This window comes from Stenella coeruleoalba, assembly GCF_951394435.1.
Source record: "Stenella coeruleoalba genome assembly, chromosome: 4".
Taxonomy (NCBI): domain Eukaryota; kingdom Metazoa; phylum Chordata; class Mammalia; order Artiodactyla; family Delphinidae; genus Stenella; species Stenella coeruleoalba.
Window position 1 is genome coordinate 88,870,938 of NC_137149.1, and position 15,249 is coordinate 88,886,186.

The 15,249-nt window shown below is 44.0% G+C and overlaps 1 long non-coding RNA gene across 50 annotated transcripts in view; it reads left to right on the forward strand.

Moving 5' to 3' along the window:
* The window catches only part of LOC307185334, a 3,778,167-nt gene that overhangs the window by 2,338,858 nt on the left and 1,424,060 nt on the right, over positions 1–15,249 (forward strand). The window contains exon 8 of one of the 50 annotated variants that reach the window (XR_013827986.1): positions 8,798–8,883. The exons of the other annotated variants lie outside the window; for them this stretch is intronic. This is a non-coding gene — a long non-coding RNA (uncharacterized lncRNA). The remainder of the gene's footprint in view (positions 1–8,797; positions 8,884–15,249) is intronic. 50 annotated transcript variants of the gene reach the window in all.

The window sequence follows — 15,249 nt, forward strand, 5'->3', positions numbered from 1 at the left end:
TGTCATTTATAACTCTGCAGGTTTGTGAATTACAGTTCCCCTGAGCTCCTTTCTTCAACTCGCTTTCTTGTGACCTGGCCGCAACACCACAGGATGGCTGCAGGCCCTAATCTGGTTCCGGCCCGGCATGCTGAGCCTTTGGTTAATTCCTCTTCCTGGTGGGAAATGAGAGTTAAATTTGCCCGTCCAGACACCTCCAGCTAGCCTCTCATTGGTTCTCGCTATTCCTGTTCATCTTCCGCAGAAATTGCAAACTGGGCCAAACAGGAGGTTAAAGGGACTGACTCTCCAAGTGGGGAGAGTGTTAGTAAAGCGTCTGGAATGTTGCACCCGAGTACCAGGGGAGGAAAACTGAGACATATTTGAACACGTCTCCCATTCACATGGTTGATCATACTCTGGGTTCCACATGCATGTTTTAGCTGAAGGAAGAATACCTTAAACATGGAGAGTTGGGACCCGTGTAATGGGTACCATGCAATATGACTTCAAAGGGTCTTCATTTGCTCACCGAACCTCTCCAATCCTATCACTGCTGCGTTTATTCCCCTGTACACACGCTTGATTCTCTTTCGGAGACATAGCAATCCATAGGTTTTAAGATACTAACTAGTCAGGTACATTCTTAGGCGTTTAATATGCGGTGTTGAGTCCATTTCGTTGAGCAAGGAGTAGCTCTTGTCTATTCCATATTTGACTTAAGGAACTTTATCTGTGCTCATTTCAATCTCTGGTTTTATGCAGCACTCCAACTCACCTTTACCCTTAAGCAAGCATAAGTTGGTTTTCTAAATTTGAGACCCTGTTCTGTTTTGGAATGCAGTTCCTGTGTAGCCAAGTTTACATTCCGTGTATTAGTGATATCTTATGATGTTTCTTTTTCTGTGTGACTTATTTCAGTTAGAATCATCGTACCTGAATCCACTCATTATGCTGCTACGGGCCTGATGACATAGATTTCATTGCTGAGTGATACTGCATTGTACGTAAGTACCACAAGTTCTTTATCCATTTTTCACTTTCTGTGATGTTGAACTTGTACTGTAAACGAGGTTCTTGTAAACAGAGGCGTCCCAAACTTTGGGGTGGCTGTGTCTTTTTGATTTTAATTTCCCTAAGCTATAGGACCATAAGTGGAAATGCCCTAGGTTCTGTTCCTTTGTTTTTTAGATGTTTCAGGAAACACCATACACTTCTCCCGAGTGGTTGTTGGCAATTTACATCCCGCCCATCAGCATAACAAGGCTCCCAGTTCTCCATGGCCTGTCCTGCCTTTCTGGATTTTACACTTTTTTCAGATGGCCCTTTTGACCGGGGGGAAGTGAGACTTCATTGTAGTGCAGATTTCCTTTGCAAGCTTGCTTGGTTGGCCAAAAAGGGCGTATGCGTTTTTTCCTGAATATATTCAGGAAAAAACGCATACGCCCTTTTTGGCCAAGTGCATCATTGTGGACGTTCTGCCTCTTTTCCTATGCTTTCAATGCAATTCCAGTCTACCTCCTGAAATCGGTTTCCTGCAATTCTGCCCTGCTTTCAATTCCTCTTGGCGGCCTTACTTCAGTCTATTTTGGGACGATAGCTGTCATTTATAACTCTGCAGGTTTGTGAATTACAGTGCCCCTGAGCTCCTTTCTTCAACTCGCTTTCTTGTGACCTGGCCGCAACACCGCAGGATGGCTTCAGGCCCTAATCTGGTTCCGGCCCGGCATGCTGAGCCTTTGGTTAATTCCTCTTCCTGGTGGGAAATGAGAGTTAAATTTGCCCGTCCAGACACCTCCAGCTAGCCTCTCATTGGTTCTCGCTATTCCTGTTCATCTTCCGCAGAAATTGCAAACTGGGCCAAACAGGAGGTTAAAGGGACTGACTCTCCAAGTGGGGAGAGTGTTAGTAAAGCGTCTGGAATGTTGCACCCGAGTACCAGGGGAGGAAAACTGAGACATATTTGAACACGTCTCCCGGTCACATGGTTGATCATACTCTAGGTTCCACATGCATGTTTTAGCTGAAGGAAGAATACCTTAAACCTGGGTAGTTGAAACCCGTGGAATGGGTACCATGCAATATGACTTCAAAGGGTCTTCATTTGCTCACCGAACCTCTCCAATCCTATCACTGCTGCGTTTATGCCCCTGTACACATGCTTGATTCTCTTTCGGAGACATAGCAATCCATAGGTTTTAAGATACTTACTAGTCAGGTACATTCTTAGGCGTTTAATATGGGGTGTTGAGTCCATTTCGTTGAGCAAGGAGTAGCTCTTGTCTATTCCATATTTGGCTTAAGGAACTTTATCTGTGCTCATTTCAATCTCTGGTTTTATGCAGCACCCCAACTCACCTTTCCCCTTAAGCAAGCATAAGTTGGTTTTCTAAATTTGAGACCCTGTTCTGTTTTGGAATGCAGTTCCTGTGTAGCCAAGTTTACATTCCGTGTATTAGTGATATCTTATGATGTTTCTTTTTCTGTGTGACTTATTTCAGTTAGAATCATCGTACCTGAATCCACTCATTATGCTGCTACGGGCCTGATGACATAGATTTCATTGCTGAGTGATACTGCATTGTACGTAAGTACCACAACTTCTTTATCCATTTTTCACTTTCTGCGATGTTGAACTTGTACTGTAAACGAGGTTCTTGTAAACAGAGCCGTTCCAAACATTGGGGTGGCTGTGTCTTTTTGATTTTAATTTCCCTAAGCTATAGGACCATAAGTGGAAGTGCCCTAGGTTCTGTTGCTTTGTTTTTTAGATGTTTCAGGAAACACCATACACTTCTCCCGAGTGGTTGTTGGCAATTTACATCCCGCCCATCAGCATAACAAGGCTCCCAGTTCTCCATGGCCTGTCCTGCCTTTCCGGATTTTACACTTTTTTCAGATGGCCCTTTTGACCGGGGGGAAGTGAGACTTCATTTTAGTGCAGATTTCCTTTGCAAGCTTGCTTGGTTGGCCAAAAAGGGCGTATGCGTTTTTTCCTGAATATATTCAGGAAAAAACGCATACGCCCTTTTTGGCCAAGTGCATCATTGTGGACGTTCTGCCTCTTTTCCTATGCTTTCAATGCAATTCCAGTCTACCTCCTGAAATCGGTTTCCTGCAATTCTGCCCCGCTTTCAAGTCCTCTTGGCAGCCTTACTTCAGTCTATTTTTGGACGATAGCTGTCATTTATAACTCTGCAGGTTTGTGAATTACAGTGCCCCTGAGCTCCTTTCTTCAACTCGCTTTCTTGTGAGCTTGCCGCAACACCGCAGGATGGCTTGAGGCCCTAATCTGGTTCCGGTACGGCACGCTGAGCCTTTGGTTATTTCCTCTTCCTGGTGGGAAATGAGAGTTAAATTTGCCCGTCCAGACACCTCCAGCTAGCCTCTAATTGGTTCTCGCTATTCCTGTTCATCTTCTGCAGAAATTGCAAACTGGGCCAAACAGGAGGTTAAAGGCGCTGACTCTCCAAGTGGGGAGAGTGTTAGTAAAGCGTCTGGAATGTTGCACCCGAGTACCAGGGGAGGAAAACTGAGACATATTTGAACACGTCTCCCGTTCACATGGTTGATCATACTTGGTTTCCACATGCATGTTTTAGCTGAAGGAAGAATACCTTAAACCTGGAGAGTTGAGACCCGTGTAATGGGTACCATGCAATATGATTTCAAAGGGTCTTCATTTGCTCACCGAACCTCTCCAATCCTATCACTGCTGTGTTTATGCCCCTGTACACATGCTTGATTCTCTTTCGGAGACATAGCAATCCATAGGTTTTACGATACTTACTAGTCAGGTACATTCTTAGGCGTTTAATATGGGGTGTTGAGTCCATTTCGTTGAGCAAGGAGTAGCTCTTGTCTATTCCATATTTGACTTAAGGAACTTTATCTGTGCTCATTTCAATCTCTGGTTTTATGCAGCACCCCAACTCACCTTTACCCTTAAGCAAGCATAAGTTGGTTTTCTAAATTTGAGACCCTGTTCTGTTCTGTAATTCAGTTCCTGCGTAGCCAAGTTTACATTCCGTGTATTACTGATATCTTATGATGTTTCTTTTTCTGTGTGACTTACTTCAGTTAGAATCATCATACCTGAATCCACTCATTGTGCTGCTAAGGGCCTGATGACACAGATTTCATTGCTGAGTGATATTGTTTTCTAAGTAAATACCACAACTTCTTTATCCATTTTTCACTTTCTGCGATGTTGAACTTGTACTGTAAACGAGGTTCTTGTAAACAGAGCCGTTCCAAACTTTGGGGTGGCTGTGTCTTTTTTATTTTAATTTCCCTAAGCTATAGGACCATAAGTGGAAGTGCCCTAGGTTCTGTTGCTTTGTTTTTTAGATGTTTCAGGAAACACCATACACTTCTCCCGAGTGGTTGTTGGCAATTTACATCCCGCCCATCAGCATAACAAGGCTCCCAGTTCTCCATGGCCTGTCCTGCCTTTCTGGATTTTACACTTTTTTCAGATGGCCCTTTTGACCGGGGGGAAGTGAGACTTCATTGTAGTGCAGATTTCCTTTGCAAGCTTGCTTGGTTGGCCAAAAAGGGCGTATGCGTTTTTTCCTGAATATATTCAGGAAAAAACGCATACGCCCTTTTTGGCCAAGTGCATCATTGTGGACGTTCTGCCTCTTTTCCTATGCTTGCAATGCAATTCAGGTCTAGCTCCTGAAATTGGTTTCCTGCAATTCTGCCCCGCTTTCAAGTCCTCTTGGCAGCCTTACTTCAGTCTATTTTTGGACGATAGCTGTCATTTATAACTCTGCAGGTTTGTGAATTACAGTGCCCCTGAGCTCCTTTCTTCAACTCGCTTTCTTGTGACCTGGCCGCAACACCGCAGGATGGCTTCAGGCCCTAATCTGGTTCCGGTACGGCACGCTCAGCCTTTGGTTATTTCCTCTTCCTGGTGGGAAATGAGAGTTAAATTTGCCCGTCCAGACACCTCCAGCTAGCCTCTCATTGGTTCTCGCTATTCCTGTTCATCTTCCGCAGAAATTGCAACCTGGGCCAAACAGGAGGTTAAAGGCGCTGACTCTCCAAGTGGGGAGAGTGTTAGTAAAGCGTCTGGAATGTTGCACCCGAGTACCAGGGGAGGAAAACTGAGACATATTTGAACACGTCTCCCGATCACATGGTTGATCATACTCTAGGTTCCACATGCATGTTTTAGCTGAAGGAAGAATACCTTAAACCTGGGTAGTTGAAACCCGTGGAATGGGTACCATGCAATATGACTTCAAAGGGTCTTCATGTGCTCACTGAACCTCTCCAATCCTATCACTGCTGCGTTTATGCCCCTGTACACATGCTTGATTCTCTTTCGGAGACATAGCAATCCATAGGTTTTAAGATACTTACTAGTCAGGTACATTCTTAGGCGTTTAATATGGGGTGTTGAGTCCATTTCGTTGAGCAAGGAGTAGCTCTTGTCTATTCCATATTTGGCTTAAGGAACTTTATCTGTGCTCATTTCAATCTCTGGTTTTATGCAGCGCCCCAACTCACCTTTACCCTTAAGCAAGCATAAGTTGGTTTTCTAAATTTGAGACCCTGTTCTGTTTTGGAATGCAGTTCCTGTGTAGCCAAGTTTACATTCCGTGTATTAGTGATATCTTATGATGTTTCTTTTTCTGTGTGACTTATTTCAGTTAGAATCATCGTACCTGAATCCACTCATTATGCTGCTACGGGCCTGATGACATAGATTTCATTGCTGAGGGATACTGCATTGTACGTAAGTACCACAACTTCTTTATCCATTTTTCACTTTCTGCAATGTTGAACTTGTACTGTAAACGAGGTTCTTGTAAACAGAGCCGTTCCAAACATTGGGGTGGCTGTGTCTTTTTGATTTTAATTTCCCTAAGCTATAGGACCATAAGTGGAAGTGCCCTAGGTTCTGTTGCTTTGTTTTTTAGATGTTTCAGGAAACATCATACACTTCTCCCGAGTGGTTGTTGGCAATTTACATCCCGCCCATCAGCATAACAAGGCTCCCAGTTCTCCATGGCCTGTCCTGCCTTTCTGGATTTTACACTTTTTTCAGATGGCCCTTTTGACCGGGGGGAAGTGAGACTTCATTGTAGTGCAGATTTCCTTTGCAAGCTTGCTTGGTTGGCCAAAAAGGGCGTATGCGTTTTTTCCTGAATATATTCAGGAAAAAACGCATACGCCCTTTTTGGCCAAGTGCATCATTGTGGACGTTCTGCCTCTTTTCCTATGCTTTCAATGCAATTCCAGTCTACCTCCTGAAATCGGTTTCCTGCAATTCTGCCCCGCTTTCAAGTCCTCTTGGCAACCTTACTTCAGTATATTTTTGGACGATAGCTGTCATTTATAACTCTGCAGGTTTGTGAATTACAGTGCCCCTGAGCTCCTTTCTTCAACTCGCTTTCTTGTGACCTGGCCGCAACACCGCAGGATGGCTTCAGGCCCTAATCTGGTTCCGGCACGGCACGCTGAGCCTTTGGTTATTTCCTCTTCCTGGTGGGAAATGAGAGTTAAATTTGCCCGTCCAGACACCTCCAGCTAGTCTCTCATTGGTTCTCGCTATTCCTGTTCATCTTCCGCAGAAATTGCAAACTGGGCCAAACAGGAGGTTAAAGGCGCTGACTCTCCAAGTGGGGAGAGTGTTAGTAAAGCGTCTGGAATGTTGCACCCGAGTACCAGGGGAGGAAAACTGAGACATATTTGAACACGTCTCCCGTTCACATGGTTGATCATACTTGGGTTCCACATGCATGTTTTAGCTGAAGGAAGAATACCTTAAACCTGGAGAGTTAAGACCCGTGTAATGGGTACCATGCAATATGACTTCAAAGGGTCTTCATTTGCTCACCGAACCTCTCCAATCCTATCACTGCTGCGTTTATGCCCCTGTACACATGCTTGATTCTCTTTCGGAGACATAGCAATCCATAGGTTTTACGATACTTACTAGTCAGGTACATTCTTAGGCGTTTAATATGCGGTGTTGAGTCCATTTCGTTGAGCAAGGAGTAGCTCTTGTCTATTCCATATTTGACTTAAGGAACTTTATCTGTGCTCATTTCAATCTCTGGTTTTATGCAGCACCCCAACTCAACTTTACCCTTAAGCAAGCATAAGTTGGTTTTCTAAATTTGAGACCCTGTTCTGTTCTGTAATTCAGTTCCTGTGTAGCCAAGTTTACATTCCGTGTATTACTGATATCTTATGATGTTTCTTTTTCTGTGTGACTTACTTCAGTTAGAATCATCATACCTGAATCCACTCATTGTGCTGCTAAGGGCCTGATGACACAGATTTCATTGCTGAGTGATATTGCTTTGTAAGTAAATACCACAACTTCTTTATCCATTTTTCACTTTCTGCAATGTTGAACTTGTACTGTAAACGAGGTTCTTGTAAACAGAGCCGTTCCAAACTTTGGGGTGGCTGTGTCTTTTTGATTTTAATTTCCCTGAGCTATAGGGCCATAAGTGGAAGTGCCCTAGGCTCTGTTGCTTTGTTTTTTAGATGTTTCAGGAAACACCATACACTTCTCCTGAGTGGTTGTTGGCAATTTACATCCCGCCCATCAGCATAACAAGGCTCCCAGTTCTCCATGGCCTGTCCTGCCTTTCTGGATTTTACACTTTTTTCAGATGGCCCTTTTGACCGGGGGGAAGTGCGACTTCATTGTAGTGCAGATTTCCTTTGCAAGCTTGCTTGGTTGGCCAAAAAGGGCGTATGCGTTTTTTCCTGAATATATTCAGGAAAAAACGCATACGCCCTTTTTGGCCAAGTGCATCATTGTGGACGTTCTGCCTCTTTTCCTATGCTTTCAATGCAATTCCAGTCTACCTCCTGAAATCGGTTTCCTGCAATTCTGCCCCGCTTTCAAGTCCTCTTGGCAGCCTTACTTCAGTCTATTTTTGGACGATAGCTGTCATTTATAACTCTGCAGGTTTGTGAATTACAGTGTCCCTGAGCTCCTTTCTTCAACTCGCTTTCTTTTGAGCTGGCCGCAACACCGCAGGATGGCTTCAGGCCCTAATCTGGTTCCGGCCCGGCATGTTGAGCCTTTGGTTAATTCCTCTTCCTGGTGGGAAATGAGAGTTAAATTTGCCCGTCCAGACACCTCCAGCTAGCCTCTCATTGGTTCTCGCTATTCCTGTTCATCTTCCGCAGAAATTGCAAACTGGGCCAAACAGGAGGTTAAAGGGACTGACTCTCCAAGTCAGGAGAGTGTTAGTAAAGCGTCTGGAATGTTGCACCCGAGTACCAGGGGAGGAAAACTGAGACATATTTGAACACGTCTCCCGTTCACATGGTTGATCATACTTGGGTTCCACATGCATGTTTTAGCTGAAGGAAGAATACCTTAAACCTGGAGAGTTGAGACCCGTGTAATAGGTACCATGCAATATGACTTCAAAGGGTCTTCATTTGCTCACCGAACCTCTCCAATCCTATCACTGCTGCGTTTATGCCCCTGTACACATGCTTGATTCTCTTTCGGAGAGATAGCAATCTATAGGTTTTAAGATACTTACTTGTCAGGTACATTCTTAGGCGTTTAATATGCGGTGTTGAGTCCATTTCGTTGAGCAAGGAGTAGCTCTTGTCTATTCCATATTTGGCTTAAGGAACTTTATCTGTGCTCATTTCAATCTCTGGTTTTATGCAGCACCCCAACTCACCTTTACCCTTAAGCAAGCATAAGTTGGTTTTCTAAATTTGAGACCCTGTTCTGTTCTGTAATTCAGTTCCTGTGTAGCCAAGTTTACATTCCGTGTATTGCTGATATCTTATGATGTTTCTTTTTCTGTGTGACTTATTTCAGTTAGAATCATCATACCTGAATCCACTCATTGTGCTGCTAAGGGCCTGATGACAAAGATTTCATTGCTGAGTGATATTGCTTTGTAAGTAAATACCACAACTTCTTTATCCATTTTTCACTTTCTGCGATGTTGAACTTGTACTGTAAACGAGGTTCTTGTAAACAGAGCCGTTCCAAACTTTGGGGTGACTGTGTCTTTTTGATTTTAATTTCCCTAAGCTATAGGGCCATAAGTGGAAGTGCCCTAGGTTCTGTTGCTTTGTTTTTTAGATGTTTCAGGAAACACCATACACTTCTCCCGAGTGGTTGTTGGCAATTTACATCCCGCCCATCAGCATAACAAGGCTCCCAGTTCTCCATGGCCTGTCCTGCCTTTCTGGATTTTACACTTTTTTCAGATGGCCCTTTTGACCAGGGGGAAGTGAGACTTCATTGTAGTGCAGATTTCATTTGCAAGCTTGCTTGGTTGGCCAAAAAGGGCGTATGCGTTTTTTCCTGAATATATTCAGGAAAAAACGCATACGCCCTTTTTGGCCAAGTGCATCATTGTGGACGTTCTGCCTCTTTTCCTATGCTTTCAATGCAATTCCAGTCTACCTCCTGAAATCGGTTTCCTGCAATTCTGCCCCGCTTTCAAGTCCTCTTGGCAGCCTTACTTCAGTCTATTTTTGGACGATAGCTGTCATTTATAACTCTGCAGGTTTGTGAATTACAGTGCCCCTGAGCTCCTTTCTTCAACTCGCTTTCTTGTGACCTGGCCGCAACACCGCAGGATGGCTTCAGGCCCTAATCTGGTTCCGGCCCGGCATGCTGAGCCTTTGGTTAATTCCTCTTCCTGGTGGGAAATGAGAGTTAAATTTGCCCGTCCAGACACCTCCAGCTAGCCTCTCATTGGTTCTCGCTATTCCTGTTCATCTTCCGCAGAAATTGCAAACTGGGCCAAACAGGAGGTTAAAGGGACTGACTCTCCAAGTGGGGAGAGTGTTAGTAAAGCGTCTGGAATGTTGCACCCGAGTACCAGGGGAGGAAAACTGAGACATATTTGAACACGTCTCCCGATCACATGGTTGATCATACTCTAGGTTCCACATGCATGTTTTAGCTGAAGGAAGAATACCTTAAACCTGGGTAGTTGAAACCCGTGGAATGGGTACCATGCAATATGACTTCAAAGGGTCTTCATTTGCTCACCGAACCTCTCCAATCCTATCACTGCTGCGTTTATGCCCCTGTACACATGCTTGATTCTCTTTTGGAGACATAGCAATCCATAGGTTTTAAGATACTTACAAGTCAGGTACATTCTTAGGCGTTTAATATGCGGTGTTGAGTCCATTTCGTTGAGCAAGGAGTAGCTCTTGTCTATTCCATATTTGGCTTAAGGAACTTTATCTGTGCTCATTTCAATCTCTGGTTTTATGCAGCACCCCAACTCACCTTTACCCTTAAGCAAGCATAAGTTGTCTTTCTAAATTTGAGACCCTGTTCTGTTCTGTAATTCAGTTCCTGTGTAGCCAAGTTTCCATTCCGTGTATTACTGATATCTGATGATGTTTCTTTTTCTGTGTGACTTATTTCAGTTAGAATCATCATACCTGAATCCACTCATTGTGCTGCTAAGGGCCTGATGACATAGATTTCATTGCTGAGTGATATTGCTTTGTAAGTGAATACCACAACTTCTTTATCCATTTTTCACTTTCTGCGATGTTGAACTTGTACTGTAAACGAGGTTCTTGTAAACAGAGCCATTCCAAACTTTGGGGAGCTGTGTCTTTTTGATTTTAATTTCCCTAAGCTATAGGACCATAAGTGGAAGTGCCCTAGGCTCTGTTGCTTTGTTTTTTAGATGTTTCAGGAAACACCATACACTTCTCCCAAGTGTCTGTTGGCAATTTACATCCCGCCCTTCAGCATAACAAGGCTCCCAGTTCTCAATGGCCTGTTGCCTTTCTGGATTTTACACTTTTTTCAGATGGCCCTTTTGACCGGGGGGAAGTGAGACTTCATTGTAGTGCAGATTTCCTTTGCAAGCTTGCTTGGTTGGCCAAAAAGGGCGTATGCGTTTTTTCCTGAATATATTCAGGAAAAAACGCATACGCCCTTTTTGGCCAAGTGCATCATTGTGGACGTTCTGCCTCTTTTCCTATGCTTTCAATGCAATTCCAGTCTACCTCCTGAAATCGGTTTCCTGCAATTCTGCCCCGCTTTCAAGTCCTCTTGGCAGCCTTACTTCAGTCTATTTTTGGACGATAGCTGTCATTTATAACTCTGCAGGTTTGTGAATTACAGTGCCCCTGAGCTCCTTTCTTCAACTCGCTTTCTTGTGACCTGGCCGCAACACCGCAGGATGGCTTCAGGCCCTAATCTGGTTCCGGCCCGGCATGCTGAGCCTTTGGTTAATTCCTCTTCCTGGTGGGAAATGAGAGTTAAATTTGCCCGTCCAGACACCTCCAGCTAGCCTCTCATTGGTTCTCGCTATTCCTGTTCATCTTCCGCAGAAATTGCAAACTGGGCCAAACAGGAGGTTAAAGGGACTGACTCTCCAAGTGGGGAGAGTGTTAGTAAAGCGTCTGGAATGTTGCACCCGAGTACCAGGGGAGGAAAACTGAGACATATTTGAACACGTCTCCCGATCACATGGTTGATCATACTCTAGGTTCCACATGCATGTTTTAGCTGAAGGAAGAATACCTTAAACCTGGGTAGTTGAAACCCGTGGAATGGGTACCATGCAATATGACTTCAAAGGGTCTTCATTTGCTCACCGAACCTCTCCAATCCTATCACTGCTGCGTTTATGCCCCTGTACACATGCTTGATTCTCTTTCGGAGACATAGCAATCCATAGGTTTTAAGATACTTACTAGTCAGGTACATTCTTAGGCGTTTAATATGGGGTGTTGAGTCCATTTCGTTGAGCAAGGAGTAGCTCTTGTCTATTCCATATTTGGCTTAAGGAACTTTATCTGTGCTCATTTCAATCTCTGGTTTTATGCAGCACCCCAACTCACCTTTCCCCTTAAGCAAGCATAAGTTGGTTTTCTAAATTTGAGACCCTGTTCTGTTTTGGAATGCAGTTCCTGTGTAGCCAAGTTTACATTCCGTGTATTAGTGATATCTTATGATGTTTCTTTTTCTGTGTGACTTATTTCAGTTAGAATCATCGTACCTGAATCCACTCATTATGCTGCTACGGGCCTGATGACATAGATTTCATTGCTGAGTGATACTGCATTGTACGTAAGTACCACAAGTTCTTTATCCATTTTTCACTTTCTGTGATGTTGAACTTGTACTGTAAACGAGGTTCTTGTAAACAGAGGCGTCCCAAACTTTGGGGTGGCTGTGTCTTTTTGATTTTAATTTCCCTAAGCTATAGGACCATAAGTGGAAGTGCCCTAGGTTCTGTTGCTTTGTTTTTTAGATGTTTCAGGAAACACCATACACTTCTCCCGAGTGGTTGTTGGCAATTTACATCCCGCCCATCAGCATAACAAGGCTCCCAGTTCTCCATGGCCTGTCCTGCCTTTCTGGATTTTACACTTCTTTCAGATGGCCCTTTTGACCAGGGGGAAGTGAGACTTCATTGTAGTGCAGATTTCCTTTGCAAGCTTGCTTGGTTGGCCAAAAAGGGCGTATGCGTTTTTTCCTGAATATATTCAGGAAAAAACGCATACGCCCTTTTTGGCCAAGTGCATCATTGTGGACGTTCTGCCTCTTTTCCTATGCTTTCAATGCAATTCCAGTCTACCTCCTGAAATCGGTTTCCTGCAATTCTGCCCCGCTTTCAAGTCCTCTTGGCAGCCTTACTTCAGTCTATTTTTGGACGATAGCTGTCATTTATAACTCTGCAGGTTTGTGAATTACAGTGCCCCTGAGCTCCTTTCTTCAACTCGCTTTCTTTTGAGCTGGCCGCAACACCGCAGGATGGCTTCAGGCCCTAATCTGGTTCCGGTACGGCATGCTGAGCCTTTGGTTATTTCCTCTTCCTGGTGGGAAATGAGAGTTAAATTTGCCCGTCCAGACACCTCCAGCTAGCCTCTCATTGGTTCTCGCTATTCCTGTTCATCTTCCGCAGAAATTGCAAAATGGGCCAAACAGGAGGTTAAAGGCGGTGACTCTCCAAGTGGGGAGAGTGTTAGTAAAGCGTCTGGAATGTTGCACCCGAGTACCAGGGGAGGAAAACTGAGACATATTTGAACACGTCTCCCGTTCACATGGTTGATCATACTTGGGTTCCACATGCATGTTTTAGCTGAAGGAAGAATACCTTAAACCTGGAGAGTTAAGACCCGTGTAATGGGTACCATGCAATATGACTTCAAAGGGTCTTCATTTGCTCACCGAACCTCTCCAATCCTATCACTGCTGCGTTTATGCCCCTGTACACATGCTTGATTCTCTTTCGGAGACATAGCAATCCATAGGTTTTAAGATACTTACTAGTCAGGTACATTCTTAGGCGTTTAATATGCGGTGTTGAGTCCATTTCGTTGAGCAAGGAGTAGCTCTTGTCTATTCCATATTTGACTTAAGGAACTTTATCTGTGCTCATTTCAATCTCTGGTTTTATGCAGCACCCCAACTCACCTTTACCCTTAAGCAAGCATAAGTTGGTTTTCTAAATTTGAGACCCTGTTCTGTTCTGTAATTCAGTTCCTGTGTAGCCAAGTTTACATTCCGTGTATTACTGATATCTTATGATGTTTCTTTTTCTGTGTGACTTACTTCAGTTAGAATCATCATACCTGAATCCACTCATTGTGCTGCTAAGGGCCTGATGACACAGATTTCATTGCTGAGTGATATTGCTTTGTAAGTAAATACCACAACTTCTTTATCCATTTTTCACTTTCTGCGATGTTGAACTTGTACTGTAAACGAGGTTCTTGTAAACAGAGCCATTCCAAACTTTGGGGTGGCTGTGTCTTTTTGATTTTAATTTCCCTAAGCTATAGGACCATAAGTGGAAGTGCCCTAGGTTCTGTTGCTTTGTTTTTTAGATGTTTCAGGAAACACCATACACTTCTCCCGAGTGGTTGTTGGCAATTTACATACCGCCCATCAGCATAACAAGGCTCCCAGTTCTCCATGGCCTGTCCTGCCTTTCTGGATTTTACACTTTTTTCAGAAGGCCCTTGTGACCGGGGGGAAGTGAGACTTCATTGTAGTGCAGATTTCCTTTGCAAGCTTGCTTGGTTGGCCAAAAAGGGCGTATGCGTTTTTTCCTGAATATATTCAGGAAAAAACGCATACGCCCTTTTTGGCCAAGTGCATCATTGTGGACGTTCTGCCTCTTTTCCTATGCTTTCAATGCAATTCCAGTCTACCTCCTGAAATCGGTTTCCTGCAATTCTGCCCCGCTTTCAAGTCCTCTTGGCAGCCTTACTTCAGTCTATTTTTGGACGATAGCTGTCATTTATAACTCTGCAGGTTTGTGATTTACAGTGCCCCTGAGCTCCTTTCTTCAACTCGCTTTCTTTTGAGCTGGCCGCAACACCGCAGGATGGCTTCAGGCCCTAATCTGGTTCCGGCCCGGCATGCTGAGCCTTTGGTTAATTCCTCTTCCTGGTGGGAAATGAGAGTTAAATTTGCCCGCCCAGACACCTCCAGCTAGTCTCTCATTGGTTCTCGCTATTCCTGTTCATCTTCCGCAGAAATTGCAAACTGGGCCAAACAGGAGGTTAAAGGCGCTGACTCTCCAAGTGGGGAGAGTGTTAGTAAAGCGTCTGGAATGTTGCACCCGAGTACCAGGGGAGGAAAACTGAGACATATTTGAACACGTCTCCCGTTCACATGGTTGATCATACTTGGGTTCCACATGCATGTTTTAGCTGAAGGAAGAATACCTTAAACATGAAGAGTTGAGACCCGTGGAATGGGTACCATGCAATATGACTTCAAAGGGTCTTCATTTGCTCACCGAACCTCTCCAATCCTATCACTGCTGCGTTTATGCCCCTGTACACACGCTTGATTCTCGTTTGGAGACATAGCAATCCATAGGTTTTAAGATACTTACTAGTCAGGTACATTCTTAGGGGTTTAATATGGGGTTTTGAGTCCATTTGGTTGAGCAAGGAGTAGCTCTTGTCTATTCCATATTTGGCTTAAGGAACTTTATCTGTGCTCATTTCAATCTCTGGTTTTATGCAGCACCCCAACTCACCTTTACCCTTAAGCAAGCATAAGTTGGTTTTCTAAATTTGAGACCCTGTTCTGTTTTGGAATGCAGTTCCTGTGTAGCCATGTTTACATTCCGTGTATTAGTGATATCTTATGATGTTTCTTTTTCTGTGTGACTTATTTCAGTTAGAATCATCGTACCTGAATCCACTCATTGTGATGCTACGGGCCTGATGACATAGATTTCATTGCTGAGTGATACTGCATTGTACGTAAGTACCACAAGTTCTTTATCCATTTTTCACTTTCTGTGATGTTAAACT